Raw genomic sequence first — 15,491 nt, 5'->3', positions numbered from 1 at the left:
TCACACTGAAATAATAGCTGATTGCTTGGTTCACTCAAATCTGAACCAATTTGAGTCCAAATTGAATCGTATGAACTCAAACTCCCAATCTGCAAAATAGACTAGATAGCATTAAATTCTTAATAAAATAATATTAATGATTACAATATTTAGTACCTCTAACGTCCTAAATTAAGTATTCATCAGGAATCACCTATCAGGTGTGGCCTGTGAGAATGGAGACTTACTTGGATGCATTGGACCTCTGGGAAGCAGTAGAGGAGGATTATGTGGTTTCTCCTCTGCCAAACAATCCCACCATGGCTCAAATCAAAAATCACAAGGAGAAGAAAACAAAGAAATCGAAGGCAAAGGCCTGCTTGTTTGCTGCTATCTCACCAACAATCTTCACCTGAATCGTGACCCTTGGTTCAGCAAAGGCTATCAGGGACTATCTCGAGGAATACCAAAGAGATGAAAGGATCAGAGGAATGCAGGTGCTGAATTTGATAAGGGAGTTCGAGATGTAGAAAATGAAGGAGTCAAAAACAATCAAAGAGTATTTTTACAGACTTCTAAGCATTGTCAATAGGGTAAGATTGTTAGGTTCTAAACTTTCTGACTCTAGAATAGTTCAAAAAATTCTTGTTACGGTGCCTGAAAGGTTTGAGGCAATCATCTCTTCCTTAGAAAATGCTAAGGATCTATCTAGGATTACCTTGGCAGAGTTGTTAAATGCTCTGTAGGCACAAGAGCAAAGAAGGCTCATGAGGCAAGATGGTTCCGTTGAAGGAGCATTACAAGCTAAGCATCAGAATGGTGGCAAAGGCAAGAAGAAGAATGATAAGAAACACTCAACGACAAATGGAGAATCTGCTGCAAACAACAACAGCAGTAGTGGTGGCAGCAAGAAGGAAAAATTCCCTCCATGTCAACACTGTGGTCGCAAAAGTCACCCTCATTACAAGTGCTGGAGAAGATCTGATGCAAGATGCAGTAAATGCAATCAGTTAGGCCACGAGGATGTGATTTGCAAAGGCAAAAATCACCAGCAAGGAGTTGAAGCTCAGATTGCAGATCAAGAAGAGGAGAATCAGCTTTTCGTGGCAACATGCTTCACTGGCAAGAGCTCAAGTAAGAGCTGGCTCATTGATAGCAATTGCACTAATCACATGACTCATGATAGAAGACTTTTCAAAGAGCTGGACAGGACAGCAATCACAAAAGTCAGAATTGACAATGGAGATCATATTGCCATCAAAGGAAAGGGCACAATAGCAATTGAAAGTTGTTCAGGTACAAAAACAATCCCTGATATTCTCTATGTACCTAATATTGATCAAAATCTGTTGAGTGTTGGTTAGCTAATCGAGAAGGGCTTCAAAGTACTCTTTGAGGACAGACATTGTCTCATCAAAGACGCAACTGGTCAGAAGATGTTCAAGGTCAAGATAAGAGGCAAAAGCTTCTCCCTCGATCCAATGGAGGAGGAGCAGGCTGCTTTTCCTACTTCAGAAAGCACAACAAAGGTTTGGCACAAGAGGCTAGGCCATTTTCATCACCAAGGAGTGCTGTATATACAGAAGAAAGAATTGGTGAAAGACTTATCTCATCTTGAAGAGCAGCTGCCAAATTGCCAAGCTTGTTAATATGGCAAGCAAATTAGGTTGCCATTTCCTAAATCAACTTGGAGAGCTACTCAAAAGCCATAGTTAATTCATACGAACTTAGCAAGACCTCAGAGAACACCTTCACTCAAAGGTAGTCTCTGTTACATTGTCTTTATTGATGATCTAACTAGGATGAGTTGGATTTTCTTTTTGAAGTTCAAATCAGAGGTTGCGGCTATGTTTTGAAGATTCAAGGCAAAGGTTGAGAATCAAAGTGGCTGCAAAATTCAAGTTTTGAGGTCCGACAATGGCAAGGAGTATACCTCAGAACAATTCAACATGTTTTGTGATGAAGCTGGAATTGAACACTAACTTACTGCTCCTTATACTCCACGATAAAATGGAGTTAGTGAAAGGAGGAACAGATCCATCATGGAGATGACCCGATGTATGTTGCATGAGAAAGGGCTACCAAAAAAATTTTGGGCAGAAGCAGTAAATACTGCTATGTTTCTTCAAAATAGACTTTCCACAATAGTAGTGAATGATCAGACACCATTTGAGGCATGGCATAGGTATAAACCTTCATTGCAATTTTTGAAAGTTTTTGGTTGCTCATGCTTTACCTATGTGCCATAGGTTAAGCATGATAAGCTGGATAAGAAGGCTATTCCTAGTATGTTTGTTGGTTACAGCATAGTCTTGAAGGTTTATAAAGTGTTTCAGCCTCAAATAGGAAACATGATGATAAGTAGAGATGTGCATTTCATGGAAAATGAGCAGTGAAGCTGGAAGAATCAAAAGGAGAATCAGAATGCTGATCCTTTGTAGAATTCAAATGAATTGGTGGATGAACCTCTGATCAGAGGTACTAGATTACTCTCTGATATTTATCAAAGATGCAATATTGCAGTATGTCAATCTGCAGGTTATAAGGAGGCAGAAAAGGACCCAAAATGGATAGCTGCAATACAGGAGGAGCTATCCATGATCGAAAAAAAAATAAAACTTGGAAGCTGGTTGATCGGCCACAAAATAGAAAAGTGATTGTAGTTAAATGGATGTTCAGAACCAAGCTAAATGCTGATGGTTCTATCAACAAACATAAGGCAAGGCTTGTGGTGAAAGGCTATGCTCAAATCTTTGAGGAAGACTACTCAGACAAGTTTGCACCAGTAGCTAGACTTGACACAATCAGGTTGCTGCTTGCTGTTGCAGCACAAAGAGGCTGGAAAGTATATCAAATGGATGTTAAGTCTACATTTCTCAATGAATTTCTGCAAGAAGAGATTTATATCGAGCAACCTGAAGGCTTTGCTGCAAAAGGATAGGAGAACAAGGTTTATCTGCTCAAGAAGGCTCTCTATTGTTTAAAACAGGCACCAAGAGCTTGGTATAGCAGAATTGATGAGCATATGCTAAGTTTAGGCTTTAAGAAAAGTCTTTCAGAATTTACTCTCTATGTCAAGCATTATGGTGCTGACATTCTTATCATTTCACTCTATGTTGATGATCTCTTGGTTACAAGAAGTAATGCAGGTCTCATTGATGAATTTAAGCTAGAAATGATGAAGGCTTTTGAGATGACTGATCTTGGATTTATGGCCTACTTCCTTGGAATGGAGATCAAGCAAAATCATAATGAAATTTTCATCTATCAGAGAAAATATGTCAAAGAAATCCTCAAGAAGTTTCACATGGAAGATTGCAAGGTCACGAGTACTCCTATGAATCAAAAGGAGAAGCTTTGCAAAGATAATGGAGCTGAGAAAGTGGATGAGGCATTCTACATAAGTCTAATTGGTTGCCTGATGTACCTCACAGCAACAAGGCCTGATATCTTGTATGCTGTGAGTATTTTGTCACGGTTCATGCATTGTGCAAGTGAGTTGCACTTAAAGGCTACAAAAAGAGTGGTCAGATATGTCAAAGGGACTATCAACTATGGTGTCAAATTCAGCAAATGCCAAAATTTCAAGCTGCTTGGGTATTCCGATAGTGATTGGGTAGGATCTCTAGATGATATGAAGAGTACCTTAGAATATTGTTTCACTTTTGGTTCAGACGTTTTCTTATGGTGTTCCAAGAAACAAAAGATCGTGGCACAATCAACTGCAGAAGCTGAATTCATAGCTGCAACAGCTGCAGTTAATCAAGCTTTATGGTTGAATAAGATCATGTGTGATCTGAATATGGAGCAAAAAGAAAGCACCAAGGTATTTGTGGACAATCAGGCTGCTATTTCTATCTCACATAATCCGATCTTTCATGAAAAGACCAAATATTTCAACATTAAGTTGTTTTTCTTAAGGGAGGTACCGAGAAATGGTGAAGTTACTCTACTGCATTGCAACACTGAGGACCAGATGGCTGATATCTTCACCAAGCCACTCCTATCAGTAGGTTTGAGTTTTTGAGGAAGAAACTCAAAATCTGCAGTTCGGAAGAAACTCGAAATCTGCAGTTCCTAATGCAACGAGGAGTGTTGTTCGTGTGCCTTAGAAACTGCATGAGCAGTCGTGTAACGTGTGTGAATGCTAAACATGGCTAGGAGTTCCTGTGAGTAGTAGGGTTATCCCTCTCCATGTTCATAGGCAGTTATTTACAGTTATTTCTAATGTAGTTAGGTGGTTTCTATGTAACTTCTGTTTGTAGTGGCTGAGTTTCTGTATTAGTGGGTAGTTTCTTATAGTATGTCAGTTATGTTTTTAGTCTATATATATCTCTGCTGTATGTTGGATTTAATATGCAATAAAAAGTGACGAATTTCAGTCCACTTTTCTCTTATTGTTGTTTTTCCTTTCTTGCACACCAACTGTTTGCTGTATCGACTCTAAGCAATACAGCTTCAAATAACAACAATTTATGCTAGCAATCTTTATATAGACAATCACAAGTTTTGCTGGAAACTGAATTTGTATTTTGTGACCACCAGAAAAAAGTTGATGTGGTAGGATCATATATAGGTTCATTGGCATTAAATAATCAGACTGTTAGCTAATATTTGAGATTCATGGTATTGCCACTGAAAAGCAGGAAGAAAATGAGGAAGTCAATAATTGCACCGGCAACGGTGAGGGGCATCATCTACATTTCAATGCTAATATATAGAATATATGTAAGGCACTGACACCGTAGTTCTACAATTGCCACTGCTTTGGAAGGATTATTCGTCATCCCGAAATCAAAATGGAAGCCATTAAAATTCCATTGACATTGATAGCATTAATAGATGGCATTAGAATCACAGTCATGTTGAAGAGCAATAAAGAACTCCAGAATTGAAATCATACAATTCATTGGAAAATGGTTAGATTAACTGGGAAAAAGTTCTTGCAAAGATCTTTTTGGCCACCAAGCAACCTAACTCTAGTTATTTCCTGCAATTTGGGTTGCTAGGAGCTTGACAGGATCGCATCGTTTACCATGTGCATCCGAACAGCTGATTCTTTTACAATCCAACTTGGCAGCTTGCAAGTTTTAATGGGTTCTTGGTGTATCTTTCACCAAAGAATGATTTCTCTTTTTTGAGCTGCTGACCATTGGACCGCAGCCGCACGAATCTCAAAGCACTGTAAATGCCTTCATTCATTCATCTATATTTAAAGATTTTGAAGCGGTCATTGTATGATCATCCTCCGTTTTTTTTTTTTTTCCTGACGAAAGATACCAACCCTGTCCCAATTTTACTGACTCACGTGGAATCCAGGTAAATGTTTGTATACTATACCATCTTGGCCAGTTGCAAATGATATTTTAATCTACAAATGGGCAAAAAAGAATGGGAGCTTGGGAAAGAAATAGGCAATGGGAGGGAATAATACTCATAATGAAAAATTTTCATGCATCACAGTCACGTATAAGAAAAATCAACGTCTAAAAGGGGCAAGGAACAGGGTATTCTATTTTATATTGAGGAACGCCCTAATAAATTTTACCGTGAACATGATCGGGTGGGCGCGTGGAAGTCAGCCGCAAACCACGTGACTACATGACCGCTGATCTGGTCCAACATCCAGCCATCAGCCTTGATTCAACTAGCTTCTCTTCTTCCATGGCTAGGCTCGGCAATGAGGCAGATCGGATACGAATTTGGATCGATTCGGATCTGATATGATATCTTAGTATTTTGATCCGAATCCGATCCATATTTCGATGGATCAATATTTTTTTATCTATATTTGATTCGATTGGATATCGGGTTATCCAATTGGATACCCACTCTACTTAAATGAGATTTTCTAAATGAAAATAAAAATATTGAATAATAGTTCACTGCCATTCTTCAACCTTTGAGGTTTTAATCAAGCCTAAAGACCATAAGGCCTATATTTTATACAACTAGTCTACATTTGAGCAATATATATACATAAGATCAGATCAGATTTGAGTCGGATAATGGGTCGAAGTGGTCACTATCCGAACCCAATCCGATCCGAGATATAAATTGATCGGATTTGGGTTGGGTCGGATTAAAACCCGATCAATACGTTGATCAACTCGACCCATTAGGGCCGGATCGGGTTGAAATCTATCTAGATTGGATGCAATTGTCAAGTCTATCCACGATCCCCAAATTGCTGCTTCCCCCTTTCCTTTCCTCCCTTTCTCCTTCTGTTTCTCTTATTTCTTTTTTTTCTCATTACGTTCTCAAATGAGAAATCGATTAGATCAAATATAATAGACCACCTGAAGTGGATATGCTGACAGCCAGCACCACTCTCCTCCTGCTCCCCACCAAGTTCGAGAGATGAATTCTTCCTCTCTCAAAAGCATTCACAAAAAGCACGAAGTTTCTTCTTCTCACTGTTGCTGCCTCCTTCGCTACTAAAAAAGAAAAGGGAAGGAATTTAGGAGTTGTGGAAGAGAAGGAGCATTAGGAGATGCTCTTACACTCGGTAGCACCTTATCGTCTACTGCTAGCCGTCTTGCTCTCCAAAGATGAGTAGATTAGAGGTTAATTGATGATATAAAAGGTATTCGGTTGGAGTAAGTTGGGATCTGAAATCGAAAATGAGTGACTCCCATTCTAACTTTTTGGTTGAGAGAAATCTCATTTCAATTCTGATTTCGAGCCGGAATGGGCATGACCCAATCTACCACAACTCAATTCCTACTCTTCCTAAGGATTCAAATGTTTATTTCGATTCTGATTCTGATTGTGAACTAAATATATTATGTAGAATGTTCTCCATACTATACATAGTATATCGGCTGTATCAATTTAAGATTCAAAATAAATACTAGATGAAAAAAATAACAATCAATGAATCCCAACAATAAGTGTGGGTAATTTGATATTTAATTCAAAAAGTCAGATGCAAGATCTGACGGCTTGGCATTTTTGTACTCTTTTTTCTCATATGGAAAACATATCTAATTGTAAGGAAAGGTCTAAGGTGGGATCATTTGGTCTCGTTGACCTGGTATTATTTATATTTTCTTTTTTCTCGAAAACCAAGAAGACAAATGGCGCTGACGGTAGAGGGTAAAACCCTTTTAGTTTCTAAAATTATTTTAAAACCTTTTTAGAGCTTTTGTTAGAATCATTGCGTTCAAAAAGTGTGAAAAAAAAAAGAGAGCAAGGAATAGAAGTTTGTACAATTGCTGTCTTCAACATCAATATCCGTACTGTATTTCACTAATTTTGTAGAGAAATAGAAACACAAAAACACCAATGATGGATATTGATGTCTTCAACATCAATATCCTTATGAAATATGAATATTTTATTCTCATCTTTCTGAATTAGTGCCTGCATTTTCTTCCTTTCTTCCTGTTGCTTCAATGATTTATGTAAAGAAGGGTTTTAGTACTGTTGAAAGCCATGTTCTTTTATTGCGAGTGCATTATCCTTGAAATTTGGAGATGTCACTTCTGTCATAATCTCATGTGTACAAATTTAATTATCTTTAATCTTGCAGTCCTCATGCTGTCAGTGGTTTCATCGGTCTTGCGCTGTTGACTGTTCAGTCCATTTTACCAGTCCTATTTGAGGTAGAGACTTTAACAATTCAAAGGAAGGCCATATATGTTTTCCCTCCTGCTGCTGATGTTAAAGTTGGATTCAAATGCCATAGCATGAACAATTATCTGTTTTCTTTGTAAAATGTAAGTGTCCAATTTTGTAGGATTGGATATCAGATATTTAGAAGACCATAGCATTTATTTATCTCCCTTGGAGTACAATACACTTTCCAAGGTATAATACATATATAATGAGAACTCTGGAGGATATTTGGAATTCAATGTTCTACATCCTCATAAAAAGAGTCCTAAAGGAAAGGAAAAAATGTTGCTTGTAGGAAGAGCGCAAAAATATAAAAACACTAGAAAGCAAAAATGCAAAGAACTGCACATGTGAAGGGAGCATCTCTTGATTTTCTTCTTGACACAGTTTTTAATTTTTCCCAGGATCTTTAACGTGCATCACACATCCCAAACACTAGTCCTTCTAAATGAAAAGGATGTATCACACGTGAAACCTGTTTTGTTTTTCTTCTTGTTCTTCTTGCTTTTTTCTTCCGAGGGGGATATCCCATACCGATCCATGCCGGCGGAGGCAGAAACTATTAGATATTAATTCACTTATTTGGTGTTTGTCACCTTACGTCATTGGTTACATATGGCACAATTTTTTTCTATTTCATATTGAATGCTAAATGGTCAATAATTTTCCATTTTACAATGTCTAAAAGTTTTGGTGGTTAGTTCTTTAGATACTGCCAACAATGGTACACTCTCATTGCTATTTTAGTTTTGTCTTTGTATCACCTATTTTAGTTTAGGTATACCTTTATGCATGATCTTTTTTACAAATGAAATATTGTTAATTTGAATAAAAGGATTTTGAGTTTAAGTTCTTTCTCTTCATCTACAGGAAAATCCAGGAATTAGGACTGTACGTGGCCTCCTTGGCAGCAACATCATGACCCTTTTCCTTATCCATGCGGCATCTGGACTTCAGCTCGGTCTCAGTTTTTGATCATGAGTCTCATGTTCATGGTTTCACAAATTATCCGAAAGCAATCTTCTGTTTTCCTGAAAGAGACGGGTCGTTGCATCAGTTTAAGTTCATTATGCATATTAATTTGTATAACATGTAAAATTAAGGCAATAAATAAATGCTTATCTAATTGCTAAAATTAATTCCACAATAGGTAATGTTACTTCAATATTACCTTTGGGATGAGAACAACAATAAAAATTATTTTGATGTTGCAGAAATAGTGATTTAAGCTTATTATTTATCTATCTTGACCCAACATAAGAATGAAATGGGAAACGTCTCAATCGAGTAGTTGCAAGGGTGTATTAGACTGTCTTCACGACGGATGAAATAGACTTTATGACTCTACCCATTTGACATGCATGATCAATTTACCTACATTAAGAAAATCAGAAATTCAAGGCTATCAGAAATATGGAATAAAGATAACGAGAGGGAGGACCAAGATGAGTGTGCCAAATGGTAGATGGTGCATGAGACTCAACATATGCTGCATGACTTCTATTGGACCTGACCTAAAGGAAATAGTGCAAAGGCTATCCTTGAAGCATGCCACTAGTGGAGCCAGGGCTGGCAATGCTTAACCCATGTAACTTAATTCAACCTGTTGTAGATCGGGTTGAGTTATTTGTTTAATAAAATGATTATTTTTGGATCTGGATATTTGATTTGTTTAATAAATAAATTTGATTCGGATTAATAGATTTTATCTATCCTATTTTCAACCTGAGCTGTATCTTGCTCAATGCAACCTGATTGCCCTTCCTAAGTAGAGGTGTCCTCGTATGCACTCCTTCACCACATGGCTTTGAGGCAAAAATTCAAAAGTACATTAGTTGTTTTTGGTAAACTGAGAGATGGATAGAAGATTTTTTTCGTAATGTTAGGAACAAGAAAAAGTTTCCTAAAAGAAAATTGATGTTGTGAAGAAGAAAGAGGAAATAGCCGATGCGGATAATGGGTAGGGATTTTTGGTCACCAATAATCATCTCATCAAAACCTGAGTAGCAATCATATTAGCAATCATATGACTTGTAGCATCGGAGTCAGGAATCTATTTAGAATACTTGGAATTTAAATATTTTATATTCTATTAATAAAATTTAAATTTTGAGAAAAAAATTCTTGGTTCTCTCTTGGACTAAATTTATGCATTGGGGGATGACAATAGACATGGCTCCGGTGTGGGAATACAAGACACCACTCTTGGAAAGGCCCAAGCCCAATGGAGAAGGCTTGGCTAACCCAGGGGGTTGCTACCTTCTCCATAGAGGGCCAACTTGAGTACTTGCAGCATTATTAAGCCAGACATCTATTATGCTCCGAACCAAAGCATAACAGATGCCGCATGCCTGCAACATAGACCCTATAGGCATGCAAGGTTTCCTAATAACAAATCTAATTATTACATAAAAATTTTAATTAGATTATCCTCAATCCTCGAAAACTAATAAAATTACATACCACTATCTTTTTATCCATTATGATATAATCCTAAGATAACAAAAGTCAATACACTTCTAGATAATATTAATAAAAGTCAAATGACAATTTTTAGGTCTAGAGTTATATAAAACCAGTTAGCAAGGATAATTATAGTATCTAGTCTTCACATCTAGCTAGTGTACTTTCCCAGAGTTCCATAAGCATTTACAATTCAGCAACTGCAATAGTGGAAAAGATGGAAAAATAGCGATCTACACTAGCCCAAGAACTACCAGAATACTTCAAGATGGGTCAAAGCATGTTGATTCATTACAAAAAAAAAAAAGTCATATAATTGGTCGAGCCGCATTAAATTTGCATTACATATCAGCGAATAATAAATCATTTTCTTTTGAAAATCATACTTTTCACAAACTAATACTATATTTAAAAGTGGCTATAGCCACAAAATCCAATGTTATGGGTCGGTAATAAATAATCGGTACTGATAACAGATAACAGATAACAGATAATGGATCTTCAGGTAACCACTATTCTATTCACTGGTGGTGTAGTGTCAAAACTAGTTTCTTATATTACAAATCGACAAAACCAGCATATAATCTCCATTGGCAGGGCTAGAATAGATTACAATCATACTAATATTTGAAAAAAATATTTATATGAGTTGTCCAGCCATATTTTCTAAAATTCTTATCAGAATAAATCATATATCAAACTAATTTATTTACAAAGGTATGGAAATGCATGTTTAATTCCTATAATGTAGATAAAACATAACATGCTTGATTATTCAAGTAGATAGATGTAAGGATGATTAAATTATTTTAAAAATATATCAAGAAGTGTTAAGTAACTTATGTTACAGATGTAAAAGTTCAGATAATCTTAATCTAGTTACATGGATGCTTTGAGACCTAAAATCCAAAATCATATACACATATGGGTCTACTGTCAGTACATTGATATATTAAAATAATTTTTAAATTTTCTAAAATTCTCAAAGATTTGATCAATTTCTAATTTTTATAGAAAAATAAAATTACTAATCTTATTCTATTTCCTATTACAGAGGAGTAAGGGTGACACGATGAAGCCCTTCTAGGCAAGCTTAGAGAAAAAGAAGAGAGAAGTACTTTTCAAGGGCTGGGTGCAGGTGTGAGAAAGAAATTAGAGGGAAAGTAGTGAAGCATAAGAATATAAGAGGGAGAGAGAGATAAGTGCAGGAAAGAGGGCCAAATTATGGAAAGTATATATTTAGAAGAAAGGGAGAGTTTTATAGAAATGGAAGATAAGGGGAGATGGGACTCTCGGCTAGATCGCGTAATAAATAGTTGCGTGTATTCTCCCCTCCCTCCAGGTCCTCGCCGCCTCTTCCTTTCTTTCTCTATTTTTTTTCACTTGCCACGGTTGCACACGAGGAGAGAGGGGGTGCACATTAATAAGACATGCACCTCCCCCATCTATTTGTTACTCCCTACACCACCTAAAGTGGTGCTATGGGAGAGATCTGAACCCAATTTAGTGGGTCTGGTTCAGGTGTCACATCGTTTTCTCAATTAAATTTCATTCTCAAAATTTTTTACATACTTTCATCCAAAAAAAGATATGGATATTTCTCCCTCACTTTACTCTCCAGCTCCCAAGTAGCTTCATATTTACTATGATTATTCCATTGAACCTTTACATAGGGAATGGTACATCTTTTCAAAACCTGCTCTTTCTTGTCTACTATACACACTGGTTCATCATAAGACAAATCTTCCCAAAATCATAGGGAAGTCAATTCCATGACATGACTTTCATCTCAAATATATTTTCACAGCATGCAAACATGAAATACATCATGAATCTCAGAGAGTAAAGGTGGAAGTGCAAGTCGATATGTTGTAGCTCCAATTCTTTTCAGAATCTTGAAAAGGCCCACATACCATGGACTTTCTTTACCATAGATTCCAAATCGCATCACCTCTTTATTAGGAGACACCTTCAAGAAAATATAATCTCCTACTTGAAATTCTAGCTCTCTTCTCCTACTGTCTGCGTCACTCTTCTACCTGCTTTGAGCTACCCGGAGGTGTTCTTTGATCAATTGAATTTTTTCTACTATTTGTTGAACAATTTCAGGATCCAAGAGTTTTTTTTTTACCTACATCATCCCAACATATTGGAGATCAACATTTTTTTTTTCTATAAAGAGCTTTATAAGGGGCCATCTATATGCTTGTTTGGTAACTATTATTATAAGCAAATTCAATCAAGGATAAGTGATGGTCCCAAAAACCTTTCATATTGATGGTACAAGCTTTCAACATATCTTTTAGAGTATGAATAGTTCTTTGTGATTGACAATCCATTGAAAGGTGAAAAGCTGTACTGAAACTAAGGGTGGTTCCTAGAGCTGTACGCAGGCTACCCCAAAAGTAAGCCACAAATCACATGTCCCCATATGATATAATAGATATACGAACCCTATATAACCTTACAATCTGTTCAATATAAAGCTCTACAAATTTCTTGATTGTCACTTCAAATTTGATTACCAAGAAGTGAGCAAATTTTGTTAATCTATCTATAATTACCTATATGCCATCATAACCTTTAGAAGTCCAAGGCAATCCAGAAACAAAATCTACCGTGATATATTTTTATTTTCATTCAGGAATAGGAAGGGGTTGCAATAATCCTCCTAGTCTTCAATGTTTAATTTTAACCTACTGACAAGTCAAACACTGTGCTACAAACTGAGTAATTTCTCTTTTCATATTATTCTACCAAAATGTACTCTTCAAATCTCTATATATTTTGGTGCTCCCTGGATGTACCATATTTTCTATGCAATGGGCTTCCTCCATAAGTTCTCTTTTTAACTAAGGGTTATTAGGAACACAAATTCTATTATTAAATCTTAATAATCCATCTTCATAAATTTAAAATTCCATTTAGAAGACTAACTCAATAGCACTCTTGATCTTCTGTACCTGAGGATCATTTATTTAAGCAAATTTAATCCTCCCAAGTGTACTAGGTTGGACATGCAGATTAGCAAACTGTACCTTGAAACTAGAAAAATATATTTCAATCTCCATTTTTCTCAAGTCTTCTAGAATATGCCTCTGAGACATCATTAAAGCAGATATATTACTTAAAAGATTTTTTACTTAGTGCATCAGCAATCATATTTGCTTTTTCTAGATAATAATATATGGATAAGTCATAATCCTTGAGTAACTCTAACTATCTTTTCTATCTCATATTAAGTTTTTTTTTAAGTGAAAATATATTTCAAATTTTTATGATTCATGTGTACTTCAGACCATACATATAATGCCTCCAAATTGTAATGTAAACACCATTGTTGCAAGCTCAAGATCATGGGTAGGATAATTTTTCTCATAAGATTTCAATTATCGAGAGACATATGCAATTACCTTATCATTCTGCATCAATACACACCCTAACCTATTTTTGAAGTATCACTATAAATGGTAAATCCTCCACCGCCAGAAGAAAGGGTAAGGATAGAAGTCGATACCAGATGCTATGTTAGCTCTTGAAAGTTTTGCTCACATTCTTCAGACCATTCAAATCTAACTCCTTTATGGATAAATTGAGTCAAAGGTGCCGCATACAAAAGAAATTTTGAACAAATCGCCTATAATATCTAGCTATTTTTAGAAAATTGCGAACTTCAGAAATATTATTTGGTCTGCTCCAGTTTACTACTGTCTCTAGCTTCTTTGGGTTTATAGAAATTTCATCCTTAGATACTATATATTCTAAGAAGATCATACTATCCAACCAAAACTCACACTTCTTTAATTTGCCAAGTAATTATTTCTATCTTAGGGTTTCTAGTACAATCCTCAAATGTTGCTCATGCTTAGCCTAATTTTTGGAGTAAATTAGGATATCATCAACTAAGATCACTATAAATTTATCTAAAAAGGACTTGAACACCTTATTCATTAAGTCCATAAAAGCGATTAGAGCATCAGTTAACCCAAAAAGTATGACTAGAAATTCATAGTACTGATACTGTGCATGAAAAGTAGTTTTGGATTCATCCTCTGCCTTTATTTTCAAATGATGGTATCTAAAATTAAGGTCTATCATAGAAAACATCTGAGCCCCCTTCAACTAATCAAATAGATCATCAATTTTAGGTAGAGGGTATTTGTTTTTCATATCTTTAATTCTCGATAATCAATTATAGCTTCATACTACCATCCTTTCTCTTAACAAATAATATTGGAGCTCCCCAAGGAGAGATTGATACTAGGTCTAACAAAATCTTTATCAAGAATCTTTTGTAACTGATCTTTTAATTCTTTCATTTCAATTGAGGCCATTCTGTAAGGAGCTTTAGAAATTGGTGCCGAACCAAGAATCAACTTAATTGCAAACTCGATCTCCCTATTTGGAGGCAACCTAGGAAGATCTTCTAAAAAAATATTAGAATATTCATTTATTATAGGAATATCTTCTAATTTTTGATCCTATTTTTTTGGTATCAATCGCTATAGCTAGATATGCTGTACACCCCTTCCTGACAAACCACCTGATTTGCATGGTGAAAACAACCCAAGGAGAAGTATAGGAACCCTACCAATAAAGTTGAACTTTGTATCTCCAAGGATTTGAAAAGTTATCCACTTCTCAAGATAATCAATGGTGGCATAATGTGATGACAACCAGTCCATAACCAAGATTATATCAAAATAAAAAATATCTATAACTATCAAATCAGCCATCATCTTTCTACCCTCTATCTAAACTAAACAAAATTGACATATCTGATTAGAGATCACTTCACTCCTAATCAGAGTGCTAACATATAAATTATACTCTAGTGGCACACAAGGCAAATTATATTTTTGCACAAATGTAGAAGATGCAAAAGAATGAGTGGCACTAGAATCAAATAATACATGAGCATAAGTAGATGTAACTGGTAATATATTTGATATCATGGTGTTGGATGCCTGTGCATCTTGTTGGTTCAGTGCATAGACACGGCCTTGGGTGTGCGGTTCTTGCCCCTTTTGTTGCCCTTGGATGGGTGTCAAAGCTATTGGAGCCCGAGCAACTGGAGTTTGAGTGCTAGAACCCTGAACTAATTAAATTCTTGTAGCTTGGGGTCCCTGTACTAATTGGGACTACTAAATTTTTTGAGGGCACTCAGCTATTTTATGACCCTATTGTCCACATTTAAAATAGGCTCCAGTTATCCTTCTATAATTTTCAATCTTATGTATACCTCCACATACTACACACTTAGGCTTGTCTTGCTGATAGGTCCGACCATAAGATCCTTGGTGTATCTTAAAAGTAACCACAAGTGCACAATATGCAATGTAGCACTTCTGACAAGTATGGATCGATCCCACGAGGAATTAGATATTTGAAGTACATTTAAACTCTTACTTAAACAAGCTTTAAAAAAG

The sequence above is a fragment of the Elaeis guineensis genome, chromosome 11 (genome assembly GCF_000442705.2).
Source record: "Elaeis guineensis isolate ETL-2024a chromosome 11, EG11, whole genome shotgun sequence".
Lineage (NCBI taxonomy): Eukaryota > Viridiplantae > Streptophyta > Magnoliopsida > Arecales > Arecaceae > Elaeis > Elaeis guineensis.
This window is presented reverse-complemented; position numbering follows the sequence as displayed.